Source organism: Delphinapterus leucas, chromosome 2 (genome assembly GCF_059928025.1).
Source record: "Delphinapterus leucas isolate spDelLeu-1000000601 "Yukka" chromosome 2, BTC_Dleu_Yukka2, whole genome shotgun sequence".
Taxonomy (NCBI): domain Eukaryota; kingdom Metazoa; phylum Chordata; class Mammalia; order Artiodactyla; family Monodontidae; genus Delphinapterus; species Delphinapterus leucas.
In genome coordinates this window covers 41143168-41164021 of record NC_143130.1, presented here as the reverse complement: position 1 = coordinate 41164021, position 20854 = coordinate 41143168, and the positions used below count along the sequence as shown (strand labels likewise).

The window sequence follows — 20854 nt, the reverse complement described above, 5'->3', positions numbered from 1 at the left end:
CAATCAGAGCAACAAGCAAAATTTCAGCCAAGGAATAAAACCTCCCACAATTATGGGATGGATTTATGTAGTTAACACTAGGCTATGGTAATTTAAGTTTAAAGGCTCCTCTATGTTGGGGATAATTAAATCATACTAAAGATAGTCAGTCTAGTAACACTAGGAAACTGGGCTGGGTGCCTTATGGACAGTGCCAATATATAATTTCCCTGAAAGATAAGGATTGATAAGATAAAGATAAGTCAGATGACCTGGGATATATTGGGCCACACCTAATGGAAGTTCTTGGCTTAATTCTTACTTATGAACTTACTAATACTACTAGCTATATATTTTTTTATATTGTCTGTTTTACAAAATTGTTGTTTCTTACATTACCAAATGTGTGACTGAGCCTCTGATAAAATGATGATATATAGTTCCATATGAGATCAATAATTGTAAGAGTGTAACTCTAGATATGGGAAGAAGCAACAAGAGGGAATATTTTCCTGGACCATAAGAGACAAGTAAGACAGGTGGTCCAGAGACTTTCTGCTGCTTGTAAGGCCTAGTCCAATAATAGTACATTGAGTAGCCTATCAGCAAAATCTTCGCCAGACCTGGGAATGAGCATTCCTGGCACCATGGGACAAAATGGTCATGAAATGCCTCCCAAACCATGGTTAAATTTATAACCACGAGGAGGCCCTGTCACCTACAAATTGGCACTTGCCATTGGCACTTGCCATGTGCCTCTACAAAGATTAAATCAGGAGCCACTGCAGCTGCTGACTTTCAACACCCCCTGAAAGGAGTTCAGGGTGGAGATCAGGAACGAGGCGCTCTGTGCTCTGGGTAAAACTGGCAGAACAAGCCTTCAGATAGTTAGATATTTTCAGGAGAAGATTTTATGAGCCCAAACTCTTGTATCTTCTCGTACCCAGAGAAACACTAACATCATTAACAGTGACATGTGCTTTGGCTATTAAGGAGAGAATTACAATTAAAAGTCAAAATGGAGTAGCTGTGGTTCAGACATCCAAGGAAATAACTAGGTGACACTATGGGTGTGATTTTAGACAAGTTCTTGTATTGCCAAGAAATTGAGTTTTCTGAGCTATGTCAGACTTGGGATGCCACCAGCTATTCTCAAAACAATGTCTGCTGGCAGCTGATAACTGCAACCTTATTTTTTAAAGGTCTCCTCTTGTAACTATTACTCCTCCAACTACTTCTAACTGGGTTTGTTACACCTACATCACGGCCATGCCCAGAAATTCTGATTTAATTGGTCTGGAGTACGGCTCAGGGATCCCATTTTCAAAAGCTCCATCCCTGGGACTTCCCCGATGGTCCAGTGGTTAAGAATCCGCCTTCCGATAGGGACGGTAGCCTTGCCCGGTTACTGCAGCACTAGGGTGTCAGTTGGTCCCACCCAGAACACTTCAGTTCTGCCCTGCAAGGATATATTTAATAACTGATTGGTGTGTCCCTTTAATACAAGAAAATGGAAACTGAACAGCCAGAGGAAACCCTTCCCAACACCGAAACCAGTGGCGGATTTGATAAACACCCTGCTAAAGATAGGAAGAGGAACAAGCTTTGAAAAGATCTAGAAACACTGATGAGATGGTTGAATTACTCATTCTGCTGCAGAGCAAGAATGCTGGGGCAGTGATTGGAAAAGGAGGCAAGAATATTAAGGCTCTCCGTACAGACTACAATGCCAGTGTTTCAGTCCCAGACAGCAGTGGCCCCGAGCGCATACTGAACAGTGCTAATATTGAAACAATCGGAGAAATTCTGAAGAAAATCATCCCTACCTTGGAAAAGGGACTGCAGTTGCCATCACCCACTGCAACCAGCCAGCTCCCGCTCGAATCTGATGCTGTGCAATGCTTAAATTACCAACACTATAAAGGAAGCGACTTTGACTGTGAGTTGAGACTGTTGATTCATCAGAGTCTGGCTGGAGGAATTATTGGCGTCAAAGGTGCTAAAATCAAAGAACTTCGAGAGAACACTCAGACAACAATCAAGCTTTTCCAGGAACGTTGTCCTCAATCCACTGACAGATTCGTTCTTATTGGAGGAAAACCTGATAGGGTTGTAAAGTGCATAAAGATCATCCTTGATCTTATATCAGAGTCTCCCATCAAAGGACATGCTCAGCCTTATGATCCCAAATTTTACGATGAAATCTATGATTATGGTGGTTTTACAATGATGGTCGATGACCGCTGTGGACGTCCCATGGGATTTCCCATGCGGGGAAGAGGTGGTTTTGACAGAATGCCTCCTGGTCAGCGTGGGCGTCCCATGCCTCCATCCAGAAGAGATTGTGATGATAGGAGCCCGTCCAGGACCTCCTCCACCTCCTCCTGGACGAGGGGGCTCGGGTGGTGGCAGAGCTCGGAATCTTCCTCTTCCTCCACCACCACCACCTAGAGGAGGAGATCTAATGGCCTATGACAGAAGAGGGAGACCTGGAGACCGTTATGATGGCATGGTTGGTTTCAGTGCTGATGAAACCTGGGACTCTGCAATAGATGCATGGAGCCCATCAGAGTGGCAGATGGCTTATGAACCACAGGGTGGCTCTGGATGTGATTATTCCTATGCTGGAGGTTGTGGCTCATATGGTGATCTTGGCGGACCTATTATTACTACACAAGTAACTATTCCCAAAGATTTGGCTGGATCGATTATTGGCAAAGGTGGTCAGCAGATTAAACAAATCCGTCATGAGTCAGGAGCTTCAATCAAAATTGATGAGCCTTTAGAAGTGTCCGAAGATCAGATCATTACCATTATAGGAACACGGGACCAGATACAGAATGCACAGGATTTGCTGCAGGACAGTGTGAAGCAGTATTCTGGAAAATTTTTCTAAGACTAGTGAAGAACTGAAGGAGTCCTGCATCTTTTTTTTTTTTTAATCTGCTTCTGTTTAAAAAGCCAACATTCCTCTACCTCGTAGGTGTTCTGAATTTGAGGTGTAGTGAAATCTTTGCTGTTCACCAGATGAAATGTTTTAGTTCCTTACAAACAGGGTTGGGGGTTGGGGGAGGGTACACAAAAACTAACACTGAAATTTTGAAACAGCGGCAGAGCGAATTTTAATTTTTGTTCATTGTTGGTGGTTTAAAAAAGTCCCCCCATCTAATTATTGTGAACACTTTGCTTTGTGGCCGCTGTAACATCCGGAGGGGTGGGACAGGGAGGAAAAGTAACAATAGTCCATATGTCCCTGGCATCTATTCAGACCAGTGTGCAGAATGTAATGCTTTTTTGTAAGAAAAGTTTTATGATTTTTAAAATAAAGTTAGTGAACCTAAAAAAAAAAAAAAATCTGCCTTCCACTGCAGGGGACACAGGTTTGATCCCTGGTTGGGAGACTAAGATCCTACATGCTGGGGCAACTAAGCCCACGTGCCACAACTAGAGAGAAGCCTGCGTGCCACAATAAAGATCCCACGTGCCGCAACTAAGACCCGACGCAGCCAAATAAATAAATAAATATTTTTTAAAAACCCAAAACAAAAAAAACTCCATCTCTGATTCTAGTGTACTTCCAAAATTGTACCCTGGAATTCCCTCCCCCTTCCTGCTTCAGCCTGAGAGTTCCTCCTCTCTCCCCTAGGTATTAGTTTCACCTTGGTTTTCTCTTCCCTCTCTGGGCTGAAAAGTCAGTGAGACTTCTTCCTGAAATAGCAGGAGACAGGTTTGCTCGTATTTCTAGTTAAAGAAAAAAAAATTATATGTATATATACCTGTCACATATCCAACGTTGCAGGGCATGGGATAGATTTAGTCATACACCTCTAGAAGAAAAGGATCTTGGAGAGCATCTGGTCCAGCCACACTCTCTAGTTGAGGAAACTGAGGCCCAGAAAGAGGATGCGACTAGTCCAAGGTCAGACAACGAATGAGGCACAGACCCAGAGACAAAACCCTAGTCTTCTGGTTCCAAGCCATGGTCCTTCCCTTCCCCGCCCCACCTTCACTCTGATTCTGTTCCCTGGGGTGGAAAGTAGAAGACTCCAGGGAAGGATCTGGCTCTTTAAAACCATCTTCCATTTCCAGGAAGAAGGGGGCCTGTTCAGTGAGCAAGAGCCAAACCCCCTGGAGGTGACCTTGGGGGAGGGGAGGGTGCTCTCCAGAGAGATTCTGATGGCTCAAGATAAAGGGGATCTGCAGGGGGAGGGGAGCCAGTCAGCTGAGACTATCACGTGGAAAGCAGAAAGCAGTGAGGCCTGCTTCTAACCACCTACTCACCACCCTGGGTAGGAGGCGGGTGGGGAGAGAAGGGGGGGTGGTGGGAGGGAGAGCTGGCAGGGAGGGGAGGAAGAGGCACGGTGCCAGGACTTGCAGATAAAGAGCCCCCTCCCTACTGCAGAGGCCCTGGGCTGACAGAGGCCTGGAATCTGGGTGAGGGTGAGCTAGGTCGGTGCCCCTCTTCACCCACCCCTAACACCTGCAGATCCTTCCCTCCCTTAAAGGGATGAGTTGAGGGAGGAGAGGTGAGCAGGAGGGAACTCGGCCTGGCTGCCAAGCGGCAAGGTTCGGAGAGGGCAGCAGTGCGGTGTCCCGAAAATTACACACAGCATTTGGAATCACGCAGGCGCAGATTCAAATCCCAAATCTGCCACCTCTTTCAACCGCGTGACCCGGAGCAAGTCTCTGAGCTAGGTTCCCTCATAAAATGGGGATAACAATGCCTGGTCCTTGAGAGGATTCTGATACCGTACACATTCATGTACGGTACAGGTGGGGCTCAGAAAATGGAAGGCAGTAGGAGGAAGGGTGGCAGCTGCCTGGGTTCAAATCCCAGCTCCACCCCTTTCCACCTGGCACAGGACTTCCTGGTGCCTATTTCCTCTAATAGAAAGTGGGATGGCTGTAGCATCTACCTGATAGGAGTAAGTGAATTCATAGGCAGATGTGAAAGGCTGAGGACAGGGGGGCCTGGCTCAGTGGGTGCTCCAAAGTGTCAGCTTAATTTTGCTGCTGCTGTTGCTCTGTGGTGGGCACAGCCAGCCTGTTGTACCCCTCAGAGACTCTGGACAAGTGCTAGGCCTAGGAGGTTTTCCTATCAATAGAAACATTTATATCACCTGGGAAAAAGGTGTTTGGCCTCGAAATATGAAAGGAAAAGTGCAAAACCAAAACTAGTGAATGCCTTGTGAAGTGTCTACAAAACACTATTACTTTAACTTCCTTAACTGTCTTCGCAAACATTTAATAACACTTGAAATCCATTTATATGTTAGATTTTTTCATTCTACAAGAATCTAAGTGATGACGACTAAGAATCAGAACCAATCGGAATGTAAGTAACTTGTAACCAGATAACTTCAAATGCAAAATTGTAAAAATTATTTTCGTAAATCACTGTGATAGAGCTGAAAATGCAAACATTTTCAATCTGTTTCAGAAATATATATAAAGTTTAAGGAAATCAGTAGGAACAATACACTCAAAATTCAGGATGGTAGTTTCCTTTGTAGGGAGGGGAGGGTAGCAGAGAGAGGTACACAGGATATTTCAGCTATCCTGCGAACATTTTATTGCTTAAGCTGGTGGTGAGTACCACAGGTTTTTATTATATTATTCTTTATTTTATTTATGAAAAATGTAATAAAATTTTACAATATATTTTTGTAGCAGAAAGAAGAGAAAGAAATGTCCCCACATCATTTCAAATGATTTTAGGGCAAGTTTATATTTAATGTGAAATGTGGAGGCATTTTAATATGCTCTACATAATGTAAGGCAGGGCTAGCAAAAGTGCAAGTCCCCAAGGCCCTACCTCTACCAATGGTCCTCCAGGCCCCAGACCTCTTACCTGGGAATCAGGTGCTCACTGTGGACCCTGCAGAACCCAGCAGGGGTTCAGTTTCTTTATTAAGCATATATCTGTCTATGAAGTACAGATAAGTATATTTCTCCCTATGTACTAATTAGGGAGGTCAGATACATGGAGTTGTGAGAAAGCCAGAGAGTTGCAGAAAAGTAGGAATCACGTGTAGGACTGGAGGTCTGAGCAGGCCCGGTGGTCCCCCCTACAAGCAGGTCTAAAGTGGATCCATCTGTGTGTGACAAGGTGCTGGCTCAGCCAAATGGCCTGAGAGGACAGCCTCCTTCACTTCTAGGGAGAGGGAGCGTCTGCCTGACCCCTGACAATTATAGAGAGATGCTGATAGGCATGCAGGGTAAAGGGCAAACTGTGAGACTTCAAGGCCAGGCCTTGATAGACAGGGAGTCAGAGAGGGGAGGAATGCAGAGTGGGGAAGGGACTCAGTGTTGAAAGAGGGAGAGAAGTGGGTTGTTCATTATCTGCAGTGTAAGCTGGACTCCACAGAGGGTCACCAGGCCCCACCCGGAACCCCGCTTGTTGGAGCTCCCAGGAAAAGGAAAAGATCTTAAATAAGAATCTGGGAAAGATGCCAACTGTTCTCTGGGTCATTCCTCTGGGATGGATTTGATTTGGGGCCATGTTTGCCTTGAGATTAGGAGCCAGGGTCCAAGGAAGTGGTTAGCCAGCACCTGATCCCCTTTGGTTATCCTGGATGTGAAAAAGCAAGGTACATTTGTCTCTGTCTGTTCCAGCTCCTGACACAGGGCAACCTGAGTGTAAAACAAACAAACAAACAAAAAACACCCTTGTAAAAAAGTGATAAGAGCATTAGGAGCATCTTTTGTTCTAATATTTGGTCTTTGACCTGGTCCCTGACACAGGGCTCCTAAATCCCTTGGAATTTTCTAGGTGATAGGAGTGTCTTTTGTTCTAGTGAGGTGACTCTGGGTGGGCTCTTGATGGGAGCTGGTCGCCAGAGAGATCAAGCCATGATTAGAAGCTTGGAATTTTCAGCCATGCTCCCCATTCTCTAGAGAGGGGAAAGGGGCTGGAAAGGGAGTCAGTAATTGATCATGCCCATGTGAGGAAGCCTCCATAGAATCCCAGTAGTGTGGGGTTTAGGGAGCTTGCAGGTTGGTAAACACATCCATGTACTGGGAGGCTGACATGCTCCAGCTCCACAGGGAGGGAAAATCCTGTGCTCCAGGGAACTCTACTTAATGCTCTGTAGTGACATAAATGGGAAGGAAATCCAAAAAAGAGTAGATATATGTATACATATAGCTGATTCACTTTGCTATACAGCAGAAATTAACACAACATTGTAAAGCAACTATACTCCAATAAAAATTAAAACAACAACACAAAAAACCCAAAGAAAATCCTGTGCTCAGGACCCTTCCAGGCCTCGCCCTGTGTATCTCTTCATCTGGCTGTTTATCTGCATCCTTCATCATAGTCTTTAATAAACTGGGAAACATAAGTGTTTCCCTGAGTTCTGTGAGCTGCTCTAGCAAGTAATCAGATCCAAGGGGGAGGAGGTTGTGGGAACTTTTGATTTGTAGCCAAGTTGGACAGAAGTTGTGCATAACTTGGGGACCTAGTATGTGCCATTGGCATCTGAAGTGGGGGGCCAGTCTCATGGGACTGAGCCCTTAACCTATGGGATCTGACACTCTCTCCAGGTAGATAGTGTCAGAATTGAGTTAAATTGTAGGACACCCAGCTGGTGTCACAGAGAATTGCTTGTTGGGGGAAAAAACCCACACAACTGGTGTCAGAAGTATTCTGAGTGTGGTAGTGGTGTGAGAGGAAAGGAGGAACACAGGAGGTGGACTGAGGTTTTCTCTATTTAAAAGGTTTCCCACAAAACTCTTGTAATCAACCAGCAATGGGAAAGAGGGCTAGTGGTGCAGGCTCAAGGCTGGACTCTGGTGCAGGCTGAAGGCTGGACTCCAGTGCAGCCTCAAATGGGGCAGGCAGCCCAGAGCCTTGGCTAATGACAGGCCACCAGTAAATTAAACCCTGTGGGAATTGTCTTGATTCATGGCACATACAGTCCCTGTCGTCAAGGGTCTAAAGGCCACTGGAGAGAGAAGGTCAGCAAATAGACAACAAAGAATGTAAATACACCGATTACCTTAATTTACTGAAAAGCTATAGAAAACATCATTCTTAGTGGGGAAAATAGGAAGCATCCTTTTTAAAATCCAGATGAGGACAAGGCCCTCTATCATCCTTTCTATTTAGCATTATTCCAGAGGTCACAGTCAGGTCATAAAACGAATGGAAGGATAAGGATTGGAGAGGAGGAAGTAAAACTATCCTTGCAAATTATGCAATTGTCTGCATGGAAAGCCAAAAGATGAATCTACAAACAAGTTGTTAGAAATAATAAGAGAATTTAGCAAGATGGCTGACTACAAGATCAATAATAAATACATTGTACATTATAATAATAATGGCTAACTTTTATTGAATTAACTATTTCCGGGTGCCACATGCTTTATATTTACTCTGCGCTAAGTGCTTTCTATGGACTGGCTTGAGTCCTTAGAACAACCCTCACTTTAAGAATGAAGAAACTGAGGGTCAGAGAGGTCAAGTGAATTTATCATAGCAACACAGCTGTTGTGGGGTGGAGGCTGGACCAACTCTTGAACTCTCCCTTAACCACAACCACTATCCTACATACTCAAGTGTGCAAATCTCTGACGTCTAGGGTGGGACTCAAGATTTAGGGCCCTTCTCCCATTCTCCATACACCATGAAAGTTTTCATGTGTGAACAGAGAGAAAGAGAGAGAGGAGGAAAGCCCCAGTAAGAACTGAAGTTGAATTCCCCTCCAGCCTATTGGAGTCAGACTTAAGCTGATTTAAAGAAAATAAGGAAGTGTGGTGTTTCTTGCACACCTGTGTTGTAGCTCAAAGTCTCGCATGCCATTCACCTCTTACCTTATTTAATTCTCAAAAGATCTGTGCCTCCATCTTACCAATGAGGAAAGTGAAGGTCCTAGAAATTCAGAGACTTGTTCAAATTCACAGAGCTGGGAAGTGGCACAGCCAGCATTCAATCCTGAGCATGCCCTCCTAACCTCACAACTCTCTAGACTTTTCCAAGGAACTAGAGGGAAAGGCAGGCAGGTGCACAGCATCCCTAAAGTATGTGAGACATGAGTGTGGGGAAGACAGGCTGGGAAGGGAGCAGTTAGTTAAGGAGGGGCAGAGACAGCTTCCTGGAAAAGGTGGCCTTCAAGCTGAGTTTTCAGGAAGGAGCAGGAATGAGTCAGGGAAAAGTGATGGGGAAGAAAGGTACAAAGTCCCAGAGATGAGAGTAAAACGGCAGATTCTGTCAACAGCTAAGAGTTCAGATAAGAGAAGAACTGACTGAGGATGAGCCTTTTATAGTCACCAGTAACCACTGACACAACCGACCAGTAAGACCCCTTGGAGGGACTTCCCTGGTGGTCTAGTGGTTAAGACTCCATGCTCCCAATGCTGGGGGCATGGGTTCGATCCCTGGGCAGCAAGATCCTGCATGCTGCATGGCGAGGCCAAAAAAAAAGACCCCTTGGAGAGCAGCAGCACAGTGCGGACCTTGCCCGGTGTTGCCCCTCTAGGCAGTGCAAGTGGATGGCGGGAGCTTGGCCTGGTGTCAGCTCTCAGCAGTCCCAATTCTTCAGGTTCCCCTCCCTTCCCTTCAATTCTCAGGACTGCCTGGCCCTGGCTCTCTCCTGAAAAGAAAAAGCTTGCTAACCCCTGATTTAAACCATTTACTGTTGAAAAAATTTGTTTTGAATCATGGAAAATTTCAAACATTAAATATAAAGGAAAGAATTGTATAATAACCACCTATATTCTTGTGACCTAAATTCAATCATTTTAACATCTTGTCATACTTGTTTCATTTATATGTGTTTGTTGAACTATCTTAATTAAAATAAGTAACAGACATCATGATACTTCAATATTAAATACTTCAGCATGTATCTCTTTTTTTAAAAAGCATTCTCCTAAATAACTCAATATCATTATCACACCCACGAAAAATAACAATAATCCCTTAATCCTGGCTAATACCGAGTGTATTAAAATTTCTCCAATTGACTCTAAAATACTTTTTTTTTTTTTTTTTGCGGTACGCGGGCCTCTCACTGCTGTGGCCTCTCCCGTTGCGGAGCACAGGCTCCGGACGCGCAGGCTCAGCAGCCATGGCTCACGGACCCAGCCGCTCCGCGGCATGTGGGATCCTCCCGGACCAGCTTACGAACCCATGTCCCCTGCATCGGCAGGCGGACTCCCAAGCACTGCGCCACCAGGGAAGCCCTAAAATATTTTTTATAGCTACATTTTCAAACCAGGATCCAGTCAAGGGACACACAATACATTTGGTTATTTTATCTCTTATCTTTAATCTAGGACTGTTCCTCCCCTCCCTCACCTCAATTTTTTTTTTTTACATTGATTTTTGATGAAACCAAAGACTGATCTTGTAGTATATTCCACATTCTGGATTTGTCTATTTCTTCATGGTCATCCACGGAATATTTTATTTCAATTATTATACATTGATTTGGTTCTTTTTCAAATCTGCTTCATCAGTCTTTATAGTGGTCTCTACGGTGGTGGAAATCCTATATAATAGTATTGTGATGTTCAGAGATGTCACACTGGTAGCTTGAAATCAGCCATGGTGGGAGTATTTACACCTGAAAATAAGCAAATGCTACAAATGAAGGCTTGGTTTAATGTTTTATTGTCTAGCCTTAAGAAACTGATGGAAAATGTTAATAATTTAAACTTAAAAGTGTGTTGTGTCTGTAGCCATTACATTGAGAATAGCACAGAAAAACTGAGGAAATATTCTTCCACTATTCAAAATTATTATCTGATTTAGCAAAGAAGTAGCTTACATTACTGACTAACAAAGGAAGTGCCAATGTATGTCTTTGTTGTTTCATTTTATCTTCCTCCTTAACATAAATAAAAGTGTTAGCCAACATTCACTTTAGAATTGCAGTGAATTGCAACCATAGGTTGGCTATGGATACAAGAGTTTGGCAAAAATCATCAAGTGTTTTGTGTGAATCAGTTTTCTATATAGAATTTACAATAAGGAGTATTGTATATTTTATTATTATTTGTAAATTGGTGCCATACATCCTTTATGTCAGTAAAATTTATGTAGATATATCTGCATGCATTTTTCCCATATCACTGGATGGAACCTAAGATTCGTCTTTGATCTCTCACCTGGGGCAGCCATCAAAGTACAAGCTCACAGTATCCAGTGTCCAGCAGAAAGCCTCAGAGTACCAGCTGGCCTTGGGGCTCCTTTACCCCCAGTTTTGAGATCTGTGCATTACTCATTTTTGTATCAGTTCAGTGATACATTTTTTTTTTTTTTCAGTGATACATTTTAAAAGATATTTTGGGGACTTCCCTGGCGGTCCAGTGGTTAAGATTCCACACTTCCACTGCAGGGGGCATGGGTTTGATCCCTGGTTGGGGAACTAAGATCCTGCATGCTGCATGGCACAGCCAAAAAATTAAAAAATAATAAATAAAAGATATTTTGTTTAATATTTTATTCAGTATTCAGTTTTTTCATTTTCTCATTGGGAGAATCATTCAGGTATCTAACCTACCACACTCATGGTTTCCAATGACTTGCAGGCACAGGGGGCTTGGCTAAACTGTAAGAGCCAGGGCTTAGTTTATTCATTTCACCTGTCCACTCTACAAGGCTGCAGACTCAGCCATCTCAGTATGTGCAGCAAATTAGTGGGTAATATCTGATTGCTGTGCCATTTTCTGTCTTCTCAAGGAAAATGTTTGGATTTAGGTTGTGATGTTCGGGGTGGTTCTATTGTTCTGAGCTTGTTTTTATGTGTTTTCATTTGTGAATGTTACAGGTGGCTTTGGCTTGGGTGTGAATTATCATCATCGTCATCATCATCATTTTGGTTCTACCCCAGTCCTGCTCTTTTTGGGCAGAGCAACATTCCATAGAAGGGGAGCAGTTCATTTTAATTGGCATCCTTGGCTGATCTGCAGCAGCTGGGCCCCTGTCCTAGTCTGCTTGGGCCATAACAAAATACCACAGACTGGGTGGCTTAAACAACAGAAATTTATTTCTCACAGTTCTAGAGCCTGGGAAGACCAAGATCAAGGTGCCAGCCAATTCAGTTCCTGGTGCAGGCTCTTTTCCTGATTTGCAGATGGCCACATTCTCACTGTGCCCTCACATGGCAGAGAAAGAGAACAAGCTCTCTGATGTTTCCTCTTATGAGGACTAATCCTATTGGATCAGGGTACCACCCTTATGACCTCATTTAACCTTAATTACTTCCTTACTCTAAATATAGCCACCTGGGAGTTAGGGCTTCAACATATGAATTTGGAGGGGTACACAGTTCAGTCCATAGCAGTCTTGCTGACCAGGAGGCCCAGTATGAGCTATAAAGTCAGACAGACTCAAGTTCAGAGCCCAGTTCTGCTACTTACTAACTTTGTAAAATATTTCATCTTTCTGGGAATTCACTGGTGATCCAGTGGTTAGGACTCAGCACTCTCACTGCTGTGGCCTGGGTTCAGTCCCTGGTCAGGGAATTAAAGATCCTGCAAGCGAGGTGGTGGGGCCAAAAAAAAAAAATCATTTTCTGACCCTCAGTTCGCTATTCTGGAAAGTAAAAACAGTAAGTTCCATTTCAGAGGAGTAAGTTCCAATTCCAATGTTGTAATTATTACATTAGAAAATGTATAGAAAGTAGCTAGCACAGTGGTGCCTGACATGGGGCTCAATGTGAAGTTTCCTAGATGATGCCACTCAAAGTGTGGTCCTTGGACCAGCAGCACCTGAGATTATGACAGACATGCAGAATGTCAGGCCCCATCCCAGACCTGCCAGATCAGGGTCTGCACCTTAACACTATCCCCAGTGATTTGAATCCACATTGAAGTATGAGAAGTACTGAAGTAAATGGTATGACTTGGCCCAGCTTGGCCATGAGGCATATTGGGAATGCGGTGTCATAATTCAGTGTGCACGCACACACACACACAGAGCGAAAGTGAGAGCAAGAGAGTCTAAAAAGCAGCTGGAGAGAAAGCACAGATCACCCACAAAGAAATAGCAATTAGACTATGGCCAATTTCTCGATGGCAACAAAGGGAACCAAAAGCAGGTGGAATAATAGCTTTAATTTGCTAACAGAAAATAACTGTTGACCTACAATAATTCTATACCTAGTGAAACGCTCTTTCAAGAAGAAAGGTGAGGGCTTCCCTGGTGGCGCAGTGGTTGAGAATCTGCCTGCCAAAGCAGGGGACACGGGTTCGAGCCCTGGTCTGGGAAGATCCCACATGCCGCGGAGCAACTAGGCCCACGAGCCACAACTACTGAGCCTGCGCATCTGGAGCTTATGCTCCGCAACAAGAGAGGCCGCGACAGTAAGAGGCCCGCGCACCGCAATGAAGAGTGGCCCCCGCTCGCCACAACTAGAGAAAGCCCTCGCACAGAAACGAAGACCCAACACAGCCAAAAATAAATAAATAAATAAATATTTTTTAAAAGGCAGATGCTTGCTTTAAAAATAAATAAATAAATGACCAAAGAGAAAAAAATTTAAAAAAAAAAAGAAGAAAGGTGAAATAAAACCATTTCAAACAAATAAAAACAGAGTGTGCTGACAAAAAAAATTCACTAAAGAAAACTTAAAGAATGTACTTCAGATATCCTGGATAGAAGAACTGAAATAAAATTTAAAAAAGGAATGGTGAGCAAAGATGTTAACAAATATGTGTATAAAAATATTAACTACTGTGAGATTTGTGTGTGTGTGACAAGGGAAAGAGGCTACAGTGCTGGATGAGAAAACCAAATAAATTAAGAGAGTGTGATTGGAATGAAAGAATTCTAAGATCCTTATGTATTTGGAAAGAATGCACAGATACTGATTGAACTTTAGACTTCACTATGTTAGGTATGCATGTTAAAGAAAACGCCACAGGGACTTCCCTGGTGGCGCAGTGGATAAGACTCTGTGCTCCTAATGCGGAGGGCCTGGATGCGATCCCTGGTCAGGGAACTACATCCCACATGCATGCTGCAACTAAGAGTTTGCATGCCACAACTAAGGAGCCTGTGTGCTGCAACTAAGTAGCCAGCAAGCCACAACTAAGGAGTCCTGGAGCCACAACAAAGGAGACTACCTGCTGCAACTAAGACATGGTGCAACAAAATAAATAAATATTAAAAAAAGAAAAGAAAATGCTACAAGCAGAAAATAGAATAGTGGTTTCCAGGGGCTGGGAGAGAGGAAAATGGAGATAATAATGTATCCATTATTATTTAATGGGTACAGAGTTTCACTTTGGGAAGATGAAGTTCTGAAGATAGATGGTGGTAATGGTTGCACAGCAGCTTGAGTGCACTTAACACCACTGAATTGTACACTTAAAAATGGTCAAAATGTTAAATGTAAATTTAACGTTATGTAAAGAAAGAAGAAGCTAGGGTAATCACCAAAAGAACAGACATAAAGCACGTAAGTTGCAAACAAGTAGGAGGGTGGGAACAATGGAATGAAATGGACAATGGAATGAAACAATGGAATGAAAAAATCTTTAAAAATCAGAAGAAAACAAAGAAAGGAGGTAAAGCTCAGAGGCAGGCACAACTCAATACTGTATTGTTTAAGAAGCATGTATAAGTGGTTCAAATATACAGAACATCAGGGGAATGGATAAACCAGAATCAGGATAATGAGGAGGAGGTGTGGTATCAAGGCGGGACACACAGTGGCTTCTAAGGCATCGGTCATATGTTATTTTTTAGCTGGGTGATGAGTATATAGATATTCATTCTATTATTTTTCTTTAAAATAGTTCAATTTTAATAATATTTTGTATGTATAAAATATTTTATCATTATAATTACAATCATTTTTTCAAGAAAGAAGGAAAAGGTAGTTGTAAAGGCAGATTAAAAATGGGACTCTGCAAAGGACTGGGGGTGAGCCATGCTGGGTGCCCTGCTTCAGCATCAAGTTCTGCAACTGGAGGACAATTTAAATGCAGCCTAATTTGCTGTCCTGTCCCCTTTAGTTCTCCATAGATGGGGACAGTGTCTTCTCTACTCTCTGACCCTACAGTTCCTTCCCTGTAGTTTAGGTGGGGCCATTGCACACCCCCCTCACTAGTTTGTTTTTTCTCCCTCTCCCATTTTTCATTTGTCTTTTATGATTCCCAACAGCAGGCCAACATCCTGCAAGTGTTTGTTCAAGGTCAGTTCTGTCTGGTGACCTCTGCCTTCCCTTGTTCTTTAGTGGCTTCCCAGTCTCTTGTGGGATTAGGAAAGAGTTAGGCAGCTCAGACGCTCTCCATCTGTCCTGTATTCTTTGTGTGCAATGTAACTCTGGTGTGTGGATATGGACAATAGGGGAGAAAAGATATCTAATGATTACAATGAACATTCATTTAATCTGTATAAGCACTCTGCATGCATTATCTCATTTAACCCTCATAGCAACTCCATGAGCCGAGTAGTAGTAGTATTCCTAATTTACAGATAAGGACACTAAGACTCAAAGAGGTTAAGTGAGGCTGCACATGTGGTTAGAGGAGAGCTAAGCAGTCTTACCAATACGTCAGGCTCCTCTGGCTCCTCATGTGTGCTTGTCCAGGGAACTGAACACAGAGAGAGCCACTGAAAACCCTTGAGGATCATAAGAAGAGACCCCTCATGTTCACAGAAAGCCTAGAGAAATGGCCTCATCCTCCAGATGAGGATGTAAAAAGCCCTCCCAGAAACTAGGGTACAATTCTACAAATGCAATTCCCACTCTGCTTCTTACCCTTATGAGTAAATAGTAGAGAGTATGTGAAGGAGATGATATGACTTTTGGGCAAGTCACTTAACCTCTCTGTGCCTCATTTATTTATTTATTTTAATATTTTAAAAGTTATTTATTTTTATTTATTATTATTATTATTTTTGGCTGTGCTGGGTCTTCGTTGCTGCGTGTGGGATTTCTCTAATTGAGGTGAGCAGGGGCTACCCTTCATTGTGGTGCACAGGCTTCTCATTGCAGTGGCTTCTCTTGTTGTGGAGCACGGGCTCTAGGCATGTGGGCTTCAGTAGTTGTGGCATGCGGGCTCAGTAGTTGTGGCACACGGGCTTAGTTGCTCTGCGGCATGTGGGATCTTCCCAGACCAGCGCTTGAACCCATGTCCCCTGCATTGGCAGGCGGATTCTTAACCACTGCACCACCAGGGAAGCCCCTATTTATTTCTTTTAATATGTATTTATTTAGACCGTGCTGGGTCTTAGTTGCGGCACGCGGGATCTTCGTGGTGGCATGCGGGATCTTTAGTTGCGGCAGGCGGGATCTTTATTTGTGGCATGCAGACTTTTTAGTTGCAGCATGTGAACTCTTAGTTGTGGCATGCATGCGGGATCTAGTTCCCTGACCAGGGAACGGACCCAGGTCGCCTGCATTGGGAGCGCAGAGTCTTACCCACTGGACAACCAGGGAAGTCCCTGTGCCTCATGTAAATGAAGATTATAATGGTGCTTACCTCACAGAGTTACGAAAATGAAATGTTAATATATATGTGGTTCTTAGGACAGTGCTTGGCACAGAGTAAGCACTAACTGTTGGCTATTATTACATTATTATTATCTGCAGCCCAAGTCATCCAGTGACTCCTCCTGAGTTTCGGTATGGCTGGGTGGTAGATTGTCTCCACGTGTGTCTTGGAGTTAAGTTCCCGCTTCCAGTCCCAGAGTAAGGCAGGAAGGTGGGTAGACCCAGGTGGTTACCGAAGAGGTTGGTCTGGGTGAGCTGAAAATGCAGTGACGTCAGCAGGTGGTGAAAATCTCCCCCTTTCACTCATTGTGTGCTATGAGGGCACGCGTGGGTGGATGGCTGGGGCCCAGGATGTGTGTGGGTTTCATTCCCACAGTGGTTTCAGGAGAGTTGAGTCAGAGAGCATTTTTTAAATATGGCTGCTATAAATGATTTGACTAATTGATCTGGATAATTCTACATACTCTTTCTCAATATTCTGAATTTATGGCTGTGGTTTTCTTTTCTTTTTCTTCTCTCTCTCTTTTCCCCCATATCCACTGAACTTGGCCTCTGGGGATTATGGGGATCACAGGATCATAGTGTGATCAAGGGATCAAGGTGATACTAACCATTGAGCTCTGGGATCATCCGAAAGAAGTATTCATCCTAGGAGATCCTTAAATGTCAAACTGGCCCAAGGGAAAATCTGCTAGGCTGGATTGATAAGTTTAGCTCTCATTTCTCTGTTCTGATTAGTGAGACTAACTCTTTCAAGGCAAGAAACATGAAGTTAATTGCCAAGGTAGACAGGACAATGCTCTTTTTGGAGACTTCAACAACACACAGTGACTCCCTCACTCAGCACCTCTCTTGCTGATGCCTTCCCAGCACCCTGGGGCTTCACATCTCATTGGGGGGATGACTCCCAAAATGACCCAGGGTTTGGGGAAGTGGAGGGCTTGGGTGAAAAGGGCTCTGACTTCATCCCAGGCAACCTTATCTCCTTCCGTCTTCAGTCACAGGCCTGAAAGAGAGAAAGTGGCAAATCACTCTGGATTCTTGGTTGCAAACGATAGAACCCAATCTGGCGAGCTTAAGCAGAAAAGGCTTAAGGTACTTCTAAAAGTCTCTATGAGGGCATGAAGCCAGGCTTGGCAGCTGTGACAAGGCAGAGCTGCTGTAAAGAGACACCACTGCTGCCCTGACTGAGTGTGGACCAGGTGCGACCCCTGGCAAGACCGATGCTGGGCTCACACTCCACTACTGCTACCTCTGGCAGCTGGGCACTTCCGCCCGCCTACACCCTCGCCAAACTGGGTGGGGCTCAATTCCCAAATCCAGGCTCTGAGGTTGCATCTGATTGGTGGACATCAGGTCACATGTCTGGGCCCTAACTGCAAAGGAAGCTGGGAAAGTGCATTTCGGGTTTCTGCTTTACCAGAGGCGCAGAGTAAAACGGTTGAGGACATCCTAAAGAAGATTGGTTGGGGGCGCCAAGAGGAATGACTGATGTTAACATATAATCAACAACTTAAAAATCACATGACTAAGACCCCCTCAGAACCTACCATACTACCTTGACAGAGACCTTTGGGCCGTGACCTGCTGCGTGGGTGTAAACCCACCCTACACGCCCTCAAGTTCTTACTCTGCCCCTGGGAGTCTACAGCATAAGGGTGGACCCTCCTCCTCATCAGGGGCCTTCATTCCCTATGTATCCCAGAAGCATTGGTTTAATTGTTGCTTTTGTTTGGGCCTTTTTAGGCAAACTCAAATGACTTCAAGTGCCAGGCAGGTAAATAAGTGGGTGAAGTGAGCAGAGGGGAGGGCATACTTGGGACAGGAGAGGAACCTAAAGAACAGCCACTGCTCAGGGCCAGATGTTTCCATCTGGAAATATGGACCCTGTGGCCCAGATACTGTGAAGTTTCCAGAGAAGCCAGAAATTTGGATTTCTTTACATGAAATCTCCAGATTTTTTAAATGTTTGATTAAATACTCTTGATTATTAAAATTTTTTTATTGTGAAAAACTTCAAATATACAGAAAAAGAGTGATGGTATAATAATCATCTACATCCAAATTCACTCATCACTCAGATTTAATGCTTTTGACGTTTTGTCATATTTGTTTCATCTATTTTTTTTTCTGCTTAAGTATTTTAAAGTAACAAAATCAAAAAAGCTAATAAAATATTTTCATCCTTAAATACTTCAATAGGTTTCTGTTTAAAACATATTTTCCTGAATAGCTGCAAGAATACTGAAGAAAATGAACAAATACCTTGTCTTTACTCAAATTTCTTTTACTCCCCCAAAATGACTTCTTTAGATGGGTTGTTCAAACCAGAATCCAATAGAGGACCAAGAATTGGATTTGGTTGTTACATGTCTTAAGTATCTTTAATCTAGAGGAAACACTGGTCTGTTCTGTTATTTTTGTGTATTTCTACTGACAGTGATTTGAAGAAGCCACACCAGCGTCTTGTTGACTGTCCTGTCTAGATATGTGTTGTTTCCTTGTGATGTCACTTCAATTGTTCCTTTATTCCCTGCATTTTCTGAAAACTGGAAGTTAAAGTCTTGATTAAATTTGGCAAGAATATATCCAGGTGTTGCTGACTCTGCCTAATTCATCACCCCAGAAAGCATGGGATGATGTCCTACTAGTGGTGATGCTAGATGAAGAACTAGGTTAAGATGATCCCTCCCACTGTAACTTTATATTTTCTTCTTTAGACTGATCATTTCCCCCAAGAAAGCGTTTACCTAATGATTTTAGCATCCATTGACGTTCCTTGCCTGAATCAATTGTTTCATTAGGGATTGCAAAAGAGTGTTTTTCTGATGCTATAATTTCTTTGACATTTATTAGCTGGCATTCTTCTGTAAATAAAAACTTTTGTAATCAGCTGGGACTATTCGCTTATCCTGAAATGGGAACTATTAGTTCCTACCGGAAGGCATTGTCAGGAACCACATCACAGGCTTCCAAGAGGTTATCTCTGGGTGATTATTTCAGTTTATTCAATTTGTTTATCTAAATTTTCTATGATAAGTAAGTATCACTTTATTTTTAAGTTTAATTTTTTAAATTAATTAATTTATTTATTTTGGGCTACATTGGGTCTTCGTTGCTGCGCGTGGGCTTTCTCTAGTTGCGGCGAGCGGGGGCTACTCTTCGTTGTGGTGCTCAGACTTCTCATTGAGGTAGCTTCTCTTGTTGCAGAGCACGGGCTCTAGGCGCACGCGCTTCAGTAGTTGTGACATGCTGGCTCAGTAGTTGTGGCTTGCAGGCTCTAGAGCACATGGCCTTAGTTGCTCCGAGGCATGTGGGATCTTCCCTGACCAGAGCTCGAACCCATGTGCTCTGCATTGGCAGGCAGATTCTTAACCACTGTTCCACCAGGGAAGTCCCGAGCATCACATTTTTTTTTAATTAATTAATTAATTTTATTTATTTATTTATTTTTGTCCGCGTTGGGTCTTCGTTGCTGCGTGCAGGCTTTCTCTAGTTGTGGTGAGCAGGGGCTACTCTTTGTTGTGGTGCGCAGGCTTCTCATTGTGGTGGCTTCTCTTGTTGCGGAGCATGGGCTCTTGGTGCACGGGCTTCAGTAGTTGTGGCACGCGGGCTCAGTAGTTGTGGCTCATGGGCTCTAGGGCGGAGGCTCAGTAATTGTGGCACACGGGCTTAGTTGCTCCACGGCACGTGCGATCTTCCCAGACCAGGGCTTGAACCCGCGTCCTCTGCATTGGCAGGCAGATTCTTAACCACTGCGCCACCAGGGAAGTCCCTGAGTATCACTTTTTAATAAGAAATAATATTTAAGAAATGAAATCAGGATAAACACACAAGCATACTCAAAGAGTAGCCATACTAGGTAAGCAAACAAGAACCGGGCTGACCCAGGACCATGCCTTTAAGGTCAGAGATGCTTAGACAAGAGAACACCAGCCTTGTAGGTACCTGCAGGGATGTTACACATCTACTCATCAACTCTGACTCTCACAGTATTCACTGTCATCCTCACCGCTCACAGTTACCACACTAATCACAGGGTGGGGAGGGGCAGGATGGGGTGACCAGGGCAGGATGCCACAGGCCCTTAGCTGAAAGAGTCAAGTGATCTTTGTCTTTGAGAGCGTTTTGATTGTCTGGCCCTTCCCAGCCAGCCGTATCCCACTCCATCCCTGCCAGTTCTGGCAAAAACAACACAGGCTGGTGCCCTTGCTGTCAGGTCAACTGAGCAGTCACCCAACCTGGTAGTCAAAGCCAGCAGGCCACGGGGCAGGATGGTGCCCCAGTGACCTGTGGTTTTCAGCATGTAAGTCTTGCACATCTTTTGTTAAATTTATCCTTAAGTATTTTCTGTTTTTGTTGTTGTTTTGCTGTAAATTGGTTTGCTTTTCCAATTTCACTTTTCAGTTATCGACTGCTAA

The 20854-nt window shown here is 43.7% G+C and overlaps 1 pseudogene; it reads left to right on the top strand.

Annotated features, from left to right (window-relative positions):
• Window positions 1–992: 992 nt before the first annotated feature.
• On the top strand, window positions 993–3333 carry LOC111169658 (heterogeneous nuclear ribonucleoprotein K pseudogene; annotated as a pseudogene).
• Window positions 3334–20854: the final 17521 nt, after the last annotated feature.